General features: G+C 41.6%; 1 long non-coding RNA gene across 1 annotated transcript in view; it reads left to right on the forward strand.

The window, feature by feature from the left end:
- Positions 1-1491: 1491 nt before the first annotated feature.
- LOC102378788 overlaps positions 1492-10308 on the forward strand; it is a 34092-nt gene continuing 25275 nt past the window's right edge. The window contains exon 1 of the long non-coding RNA XR_001358317.1: positions 1492-1623. This is a non-coding gene — a long non-coding RNA (uncharacterized LOC102378788). The remainder of the gene's footprint in view (positions 1624-10308) is intronic.

Raw genomic sequence — 10308 nt, forward strand, 5'->3', positions numbered from 1 at the left:
GGAATTTCACTTTGAAAGTTGTTGCTTTGGGTAAAACCTCAAAATATGTGGTGATTTTGTAGGTGTTCCAGTATACATCTGAATATTTATTTATTAAAATAAATTAGTTTTCAAGCTAGTGAAGCCACTCATTACCAAAAACAATGCACTGGAATGCTCCAGTCAGTGATTTACTCAAACTTCCTTATGTTACCGTGTAGAATACTGTTGGATTTACTATCTGAGAAAGATATTCTATAAACACTTCATGAATATTATTATTTATGCCAGTATTGATATTAGCAATGATGGAATAGTTGAAGTCAATGACACTCACCTACATATACAATCTGAAGGATTAGCCCCTTAAATTGCTACACTGCATACAGATCCTTGGAACCATAAGGGTTCTTTTTAATGAGTTAACAAAGACCTTGAGTTCTGGATAACTAGTAAGTATGTAGGTAGATCACAGGTAAGTTCTATCTACTGCTTTTCAGGGTCAAAGTCTGCAGGTCTGATAACATGGGTGTGTGAACTGACACAAAACGGGAGAATATATTTTTGTCATGAATTAACATTTTGGATAAAATCCAGTATGAAAATATGAATAAAATAATGCAAATACTGTCAGTAAATAATTAATAAATGAAACAAGTGAATAGTGTATAAGATCAGTATGAAAACTGCCATCTGCATATCTGAAAAGTTCTCAGTCAGTGGTCTTAGTTTCCAGCAGCAGCAACAGCTAGCTTGACATGTTATTTGTACTTAAAATAAAATATAGACAATCAAAAGAAAAAATTGCATAGTATATTGCTATATGCAGTGCCTTCTTTGCATTCTGATATAGTATTTTGTTATCTTGAAAAAGAATGTATCAAAAGTAAAAATTGCCCCACAGTCCCCATGAATACACTATTATAGCAATAATGTAATGAGGATAGATTAACATTACCAATTCTCTTTGCAGCCACTGGGCTGTAATCCTAATGTCCTCTTTTAATGACTTTATCCCAGGAGATACAAAATGTATTTTGGTACCTGAATGTGTAAAAGGTTTTGAAATCTGTGGCCGCATCTACACATCGCCATATGGCAACTTTGCTACAGCGCCATGCCATGTGGCGTATGGTTAGATTTTGCTGCTATGTCAATGTAGTGGCGCACTGCTTTGGGAGAGCACACCACTACAGCAACGCAGCTGATGATCACATGTCGACCCATGTGATTGCTACATTGCCGTAGTGTACCATATGATGATGTTCAGCATCCCTATGTCACCATCGAGCAACGTGTAGATGCAGCCTATATTATGTTATTAGGATTATTTTTATTCATATTATAGCAGTGCTGTGAGGCTGTAATCAGGGGTCTATACTTGGCATTTAAAAAATCTTTAGTCTTGGCTTTGCCATTGATACTATTTTATCCTCACTATGTTCTAGCTTTCCATTGAAGTTAATATTTAGAGATATTTTCTTCTTCTCCCTTTGCCAGGTGTTCATCCTCTGGACAAGTATGTCTATGGTGGTGAGATTAAGGCCTTCTGAATTAATAAAATTTTTCTGACTTCCACAAGTCTATAGAGCTGCAAGGTGAAGTGTCATAGGGTCTTGCGCATGATCATTTTCTGCTAGCAAGGTTAGTGCTTTCACTTCTGTTGGTATTGACCACGTATGGCCCAATGAAGGGCACTAGTCATTTAGTTAAGCCTTGTCTGGTGTGTTATCTCAATATTTGTTAAATAGTCAGCATTGTTTCTGTGATTTTATTTGTTTTCAAATTATGGTGTCCTCACTAAGTTATGTGAAGAGCCTGGTCTTGTGCAGTTAAAAACCGGGCTTTAGTTTACAGCTTTCTGTGGACTGTTAGAGTTTTGACAAAGATTTCTCTGCCTTCCGCTTCTGAAAATGGTCTCTGCTTTCTGCTTGGGTAGTTTTTCTTTTTATGCACATCAATTATTACTATACCCATGCTATACATTAGTGATAACTAAATAAAAGTAACAGAGATTATGAGTGCAGTAGGAAAGGAAGCTTCTCCAATGTGCTGAGAACACACGTCCTAGCAATAAGCTTGAGGATTTTGTCAAAGATCAGACAACTGTTATGTCTCTGTGACACGATATACTATTGTCCTTTCTGCCTATGCTACTATTCTGATTTGCTGTAGCGTAGGAGTGATGTTGTAGCTATGACAGTCCAGAAATTATGTGAGAGGCAAGGATTTCTTAGGATGATATTATTTATTGGACCAACTATATAGTTGGGATAAAGTTAGACAAGCTTTCAAATGTAAACCAGTTTTCCTCAGGTCTCTGAGTATAGAAAGGTAGGCACAGCAAGTAAAGCACCGCATAGGGGAGGAGCTGGGAGAAATTGTGTGTCTGCTACATCTGACAATTTCTTTCTGCCCCTGCCTGTAGTGAGAGCATCCCCATGAGCGTGCACATGCAGGGGCCTGCATTTCCTGTGGGACAAAAACAGCACGCATAGTACCTCTGTTATTTTACTCTGGGCATGCCCCTATGTGCACGCTCCAGTGCATGGCAAAGAGACCCAGGTGGGGTAGGCGAGGCTGGGGCCAGCACCTGTGCTGGTCCCAGCAGCCTTATCTGGGGACCTGGGGGCTTTCTGGGGTAGCAGCAGTACTAAGGTGGCTATTTGGATTCTGGTTGGCAGCCAGAGCATGGTTCTGGCTGGCCAGGCTCTTGTTTCTTGCAGCTCATGCTTCTACTGCATGTGCCATGCTGCTTTTTTACACAGCAGTTTTTTTTGACACTGGGATCTCCTTGTGTCAAAAAAACCTCACCATGCTACAAATTAGAGGCATACCAGTACACATGAACCACATGCAGCTTGAGGCTCCATAACCTGCACATGCCTGTTTGTGGGGATATGTCTATGCTGTGCTTCACTCACTGTGCCTAGCTTTCTATAATCAAAGAACTGAGGAAGATGCCTCACTTCTTACAAATGCTTGTCTAACTTTATTCCCATTACATAGTTGGTCCAATGAAAGATATCGTCCTAAGAAATTTTGATTTGTAGCAGCTGAGAAGCTAGCTAACAAACCATGATTTTTGTGAATATATTAATGATGTGCAAGTATTTGCCAATATTGATTACACAGAATTTTCAGTCAATGGATTGTCCATGAGCTGTTTACCTCTATTTCTTCCATACTGTTCAATTAGTCATGTAGGTCATATGGCATTATATCTGCTCCCTCATTGGATGACTGAGACCTTTACAATGGGAAATGATGACTCGTGAGTACTTTTCTTCATGCTTACATGCATTTGTGCACATGTGAATACAAGAACAGCTATTCCCCAAACATTTCTGCCAATAAAGTATCATTTGCCTGAATGCTCACAAGTAGTAAATAATAAGGGATAAAAGTGAGCTCTAACTGAACAACTGTTTTGAATTTAAATGATTTTTTGCAAAACAATGTCTTTCCCATATTCCACCAGTTCAGCTGTCAATGGCCACGTGTAGACAAAACAAGGGGCATGTGTGCACAACACTTTAAAGCGGGTTAAATGCTTTTGCACCACTTTAATGGTGTTGGTGTTTGCAGACCTCAGTGGTGTATTGCACATTAATTCCAGCCACTGTAGGAAATTCAGTGGCATAATGCACCTTAAATAACTTGGGGCACAGCAAACTAAAACTCATAGATTTCATAGATATTAGTGCTGGAAGGGACCTTGGAAGATCATCAAGTCCAGCCCTCTGCCCCAGGGGCAGGAAGTCAGTTAGGGTCAAAGGATCCCAGCAAGATAGGCATCCAAATGTTTCTTAAAAGAGTCCAGAGTAAGTGCTTGCACCATCTCTGGAGGCAGTCTATTCCAGGCCTTGAGGGCTCAGACAGTAAATAAAATTTTCCTTATGTCCAGACTGAAATTGACTTGGAGGAGTTGTGACCATTTGACCTTGTCATCCCTTGGGGTGCTCTGGTGAACAGGCGTTCACCCAGGTCCTGATGTACCCCCCTTGAGCCTTCCTGAGCCTGCACTTTTCCAGGCTGAAGAGTCCCATGGGTCTCAGCCTCTCATCATAAGGTCTGTTCTCCTGCCCTCTGATCATGCACATGGCTCTCCTCTGGACTCTCTCAAGCATTTCGACATCCTTTTTAAATTGTGGAGCCCAGAATTGGATGCAGTACTCTAGCTGCAGCCTCACCAAAGCCGAGTGCAGCAGGAGGATGACATCCTGGGATTTGCTTAAGAAGCATCTATGGATACAAACCAGAGTTTGGCTTGCTTTACCAGCTGTGACATCGCATTGGTGGCTCATATTCATCTTGTGATCAGCCATGACCCCAAAGTCTCTTTCAGCCAAGGTGCATTGCACTGCTGAGTCTATAAGCATGCTGTGGGGTTTTTTTTTGAATTGCAAGGTGGAGAATTGCAAGGTGGAGAACCTTGCATTTTTTAGTGTTGAATGTCATCAGGTTTTCATCCGCCCATTTTCTAAACCTGTTGAGGTCAGCCTGGATCACCAGCCAATCCTCTGATGTGGATGCTTTACTCCAAAGTTTGGTGTCATCGGCAAACTTGGCCAGTCCACTTCTGACACCAATGTTTACATCATGAATAAAAATATTAAAGAGCATAGGCCCAAGGACAGAGCCCTGTGGGACCCCACTAGTCACGGCACACCACGATAATTTTCTTCCATTGATTACCACTCTTTGGGTCCAACCTCGGAGCCAATTCCCCAGCCACCAAACTATGATGTAGCCAAGGCCGCAATTGGCCAATTTTTTCCATGAGGAGATCATGGGACACCAGATCAAAAGCTTTTTTAAAGTCAAGATATATGATGTTGCTACACAAATTGCCAATTGCTCAAATCATGAACAAGACTTTATAAAGGGGGATAAGGCAGAATGCCACTTTTATTGATTACATGAGTTAGACACAGAGGTTCTGATACACTATCCATACAAACACACAGAAAACACCATGCACATTATCTCACACAGACTGACATACACACAAAACAACCATTCGATGCATACGGACAGACACCAGATATAGTTCCCAGCAATAGTTGCTCCATGTTAACACAGGGTGGCCGACTCCATGTTCACTGAGTAGCTGAGATGTTGTAACTGATGATGGTGGTGAGCTGGAGTGAGGTGAGAAGCAGGTGCGCCTGTGCTCCGGAAAGAAGACAGAAGATTTCTCATCCAACTTGGCATCGTTTGTGTTCTCCTTATATATGGTTTTCAGTCTCTGTTTTACTTCTTGGGGTTTTTCCATGTTTAGTTTGTGTTTCTAGCAGCTGCTCTGCATCAGTCTTTTCCTTATCTCACGTTGAGGTCACTACAGTTGTAAAAGATGGGTTTCAGCCTTGAAGTTTTCTTGTTGCCCACATGGCAGCATTTCTGCTTCGGTTATCTCCTTTGTGCCCTCAAGGTTCAAAGGGATTCTTGAGCCTTTGTTAGTAGGTTGCTGGCTGGTGGTTTACACCTATGGCGCCTTATTGCTTACAAAAACAATTACATCCTCTCTCCTTTTCTCATGCAAACTCCCATTCACTCTTCACTCACCCCTTGCCCATATCTCTCTCATGCCCAGGGCTTACAAAGTTCATTCATTTGTGTCAAGCTGGAAGCATCATAGAATATAGTCAAGCAGCTACCTTTTAAAAGACAGGAATCAAATTATTACATTTGTGCTAGATTCAACTATACTAAGAAAAAAGTTTAACCAAATGCTAAAAATGCTACAATATCAATCTCCTCTCCCTTGTCCAGGTGCTATGTCACCTAGTCATAAATGGAGATGAGATTGGTCAGGCAAGACCTATCCGCAACAAGCCCATGCTGGCTGTCCCTCAGGATGTTGCCATCAGCCAGTTTGTCAAGAATGGTGTCTTTGATAATTTTTTCCAAGATCTTCCCCAGGATAGAGGACAGGCTGATAGGCCTGTAGTTCCCCAGATCTACTTTCCTCCCTTTCTTGAAGATAGGTACCACATTGATATTCTTCCAGTCTTTGGGCACTTCACCAGAGTGCCACAAGTTCTCGAAGATCTGTGCCTGTGGCTGACCTATGATGCCTGCCAGCTCCTTAAGTATCCTGGAGTGCAAACTGTCCAGGCCAGGTCACCTGAAGATGTCCAGTCTCTCAAGGTGTTCCTTTACATGGTCTACAGTGATGTAGGATAACAATTCTCTCTCACCCTGGCCTTCTCATACCATGTTGATCAGGGCTGTTCCTTTGGGCTGGTGAAAAACTGATGCAAAATACTCGTTAAGCAGGTTGGCTTTTTCCTGGGTGTTGGTTTTCCGTTGTCCCATTTTGTTTAGCAGGGGTCCATTGTTATCCCTGCTTTTCTTCCAGTTCCCCACATATCTAAAAAAGGATTGTTTTTATTGTCGTTGATACATGTATCCAGTTGGAGTTAGGTCGCAGCCTTGGCTTTCCTGGTTTGCTCCTTACAGGTCTGGACCAGTGCAGAATACTCCTCCTTAGTGGTGATTCCAGTCTTACATCCTTTATAGATCTTTCTTTTTAGATGCAGGAGGTCTACAAGTTCCCTGCAGAGCCAAGGGGTTTGCTGTGCCTTTTTCTACCTTTCCTCCAAGATGGAATGGATATTGCTTGTGCTTTCAGGGTCACTTCCTTGAGGGGCAACCACTCATCCTGAATCCCCCTCCCCTTCAAGTCGTGATTCCTTAGGTCCTTGCCAACAAGCCTTCCAGGAGTTTTAGTTTGCTGCCCCTACAACTGTGGAGTGAAGCACCAGTCTCAATAGCTCTTGAGGAAGCCCTGCAGGCATCCTGGTAGCAGCCTGGGAAAGCAGACTCCGCCCAAGAAAAGTGGCGAGCCTGTTCTTCCGCCCTCCCCTCCCCCCAAGCCTGCCTGACTGAACTGTGCAGGGCCCAGGTGCTTCCTTCCATGGCTGCAGTGCCCCCCAGGACTACTTGAGCAGGGTGCCTGTGGGCAGGTGCTGCCTAGGGGGGCTGCCACTGCTGCCACGGAGGGAAGCACCAGCCCCCACTGCCCAGGGACTGCTCCATCTGTCAGCAACTCACCCTCCCCTCTCCACCACCAGAGAGGCAGGTAGGTTAGCGGGGTGTGTGTATGACACAGGGCTTTAATGAGCCCTAAATTGAAGTGGTGTTTTTAAAAAACCACCACTTCAATTTAGGGCCCTGTTTCATCTACACATGCCCGGTGCCACTAAATGTTGAAGAGGTGGCAAAACTGCATTTCATCACCAGTTTCTGAGCTATCAAAGCTGTTCTCCAGTCCCATCCTAGAATTTCCACTTACATTCACATCTGCTGTACATTTTCTTTGAGTGCTCATTTTACAAGAACATGGATTGGGCTTAGGGTGGAGTCTTCATGTTATGTACTCATTTTGGTTGATTGAATACTGAAAGATAGCTGTAGTCCTAAACATTTTTATACAAATCTGTTAGAAAATAGTTCAAGACAACATGTGATCTATGTACTATCTGATTTTTAGAAGACTGGTGGAGGACTTGAAGCAAAACAACAAGGCTTGGGACAGAAAATGGGATGAGGGAAAGACCTAAAGCCAAAAAGAGTCAACTGGGGGAGGTTCAGTGAGCCAATAGCTGTTAGTACAAGACCATTGGAGAATGGTTTTCTATTGGAAAACTTTCCCCTTTAAATTTCTTAATGAATTTCTTATGCAGAACTCTGGGATTTTCCTTTTCCAATAACTGATAGTTGTGATACAGTGGAATGTTTTATTCCTTTTTCATAAGAGATTATATGCACATATGCAGTAGTGATATCCCTTGCATTAACAAATTTAGTACATTCTCTGCTTCCAGGGAAAATTAAGATCTGACCTTAAAAGTTTCAGTATATTAGAAGCTGGGTAGTTGATAGAATATTAAAACTAGTTATAGCTTTCTCTAGAGCGAAGGGCTAGATTCTAACTGTAGGCGAGGAATGCTGCCTGCATTGCACCAACCCAGGAGCAGCAAAAGGAGGAATAGGGAATTTAGATATCCACATATGAATTACAGTTCTTTTCTGTAGGGGATGAGGGTAGAAGTTGTCACTTATTGATGCCTCTAGCAGCAGTAAATTAGAAAAAAAGAGAGCAGGAAGATGGTTCTAATTCCCAACTTTCTTGTAAATTCAATACATAGACAAAATGTAACATGCAGAACAGTACAATATACATTTAAAACTTTTTATAAGAATTGGGAAATAGTTCCTTTACCACAGTGAATTTTAGGTTGAAAGACCTTGAGATTTATATAAAAGTAAATTGAGGAAACAAAGAATGGGATGAGGTGCAGAGGAATTAAAATGATTTCAAGATAAATAAGGTCTGAGGGCCACAAGACAGACAGAATAGATGGAGCATAATGGAAGAGGAATAAATTTTAGAATCCTTGGGTTACCAGAAAAGACAGTTTGCAATTTGTGGATCTCATAAAACATAAAATATCTGTCCTACACAGACATGAAAAGGATCTGACACGTGATAAATGAACCATAGGATTTTGCATACAAGGAATCTTTTTTTAGAAGCACCATAGGTTTTATTTTTATTAATGCATTAAGATAAAGAGAAAATCCTTTCTGTAGCTCAAAGAAAATCAAAAATCAAAATGAAAACAAGCACCCTACTGATATTCTGTGACCTGTCTAGTCATCCATCAAAAGAGAAATATCTCTGAATATAATATACAACAATATTTTATTGATGGCGACTTTTTGCTTCCATCTTGTTTGCAATCAAACTCCAGGTCATGCATGAAAATGAAATGTTCTTATTCTAGAGAGGGCAGTAATCTTTTCCTTGGGCATAAAAAAAATGCTAGAAAAGATTATTCAAAAATAAAATCAACCTAAGTGGAAATCTGAAAAACAATATCCTGGAGGAATATTGAATTCCTCCACTCACCTCCACTCACTGGAGTGAGGTGTTTTTGACTATTGTTACTTGTTTGTGCTTGGTTATATGCTGAGTTTTTATTTCTTTTCTGAAAAATCAGGCGCCTGCTTATTCCCAATGGGTAAAAAGTAAGTAGACTTTTGGGGCCAGATCCTGTTTGGCTTCAACTTAGCTTTCATTTGTTCCAAGCTAAATGAATCCAGGCATGGGATAATGATCTTATTTTGCCTGAGGAGATGCATAGCCCTTTTTTTCTTTCAGTGGGGAGCTGAGTATACCCACATAAATGAATCCTTAAGGATTTTAGTACTCTCTTCCTCTTTTCAATATGTAGCATTTAGGTGCTGCTACAGATGTATCCAGGAGGCATACAGCTCTTCCTTCTACAGGGCACGTCTACACATTTGTTAATCAGCTTTAGGTAATGAGTATTAAATCTAGTACCTCCATTGTGAGGTACTAGAAAAATGTGCATTAGCCTATTTTAATGCACATTAGCGAAAGTGCATTTTTTTTTGTGATACTTTAATGCACATTAAAATAGGATAATGCACATGAAAGTGCAGGTGTAGATGTGCCCACAGAGTTTTAACTTGTGCTAGAAAACCTCTCTATCTGATCCGATTTCTACTTGTTCCTGCTAACGTGACAAGCAGACATCTTTGTGGATTTCAGGAGCTGAGTGGGGAGCCATCTGTCTGAACCATGTGTCCACCTAACAAACAGATGCAAAGACAATTTCACTGTAAGAAAAATCCTCTTCTGCCTCCATAAATAGCCATAAATGAATTATGACACTTGCCCAAAATATGGGACACATGGAGTGCCTATACACAAGCCCAGAGGCTGCTCTGATATGCTGCAATTACAGCGCATTGGAACAGACTAGGTTAATCAAGTCTGCTGGACCGTGGTAATTACTGCACACCAGCCAGCCTCCACATGTCATGTATCAGCATCCCATCCCCATGCTTCAAAATGGCAGTGGGAGCACTTTAACTGAAGCTTGTTCAATGAGCTTTAGGTAAAGTGCCCCCGTCATCATTTTGAAACATGGGGATGCTGATACACAAGATGCTCTGGGAGCTTTAATTGGAGTGGGTCTCAGAGCCGCTCTAATTAAAGTGGCCCCCCGTCACCGCACCCAGAGCACATGTAAAAATGCCCATTGTTCTCAGCTGTAAAAAAAGGGAGTTTGAATTCAAGAGTGTTGTTACACAAGTACATGTGCTCTAGGGCTGTGCAAAGCTTTGGGTGCTGATTCGATTCAGAGGAGATTCAGCCCATTTCGGTGGCCGAATCGCTGAAACCAAATCGAATCAGGAAACCAGTTAAAAGGTCTGAATCAATTCATAGATTCATAGATGTTAGGGTCGGAAGGAACCTCAGTAGATCATCGAGTCCAACCCTCTGCATAT

The sequence above is a fragment of the Alligator sinensis genome, unplaced genomic scaffold, assembly GCF_000455745.1.
Source record: "Alligator sinensis unplaced genomic scaffold, ASM45574v1 scaffold660_1, whole genome shotgun sequence".
Classification (NCBI taxonomy): domain Eukaryota; kingdom Metazoa; phylum Chordata; order Crocodylia; family Alligatoridae; genus Alligator; species Alligator sinensis.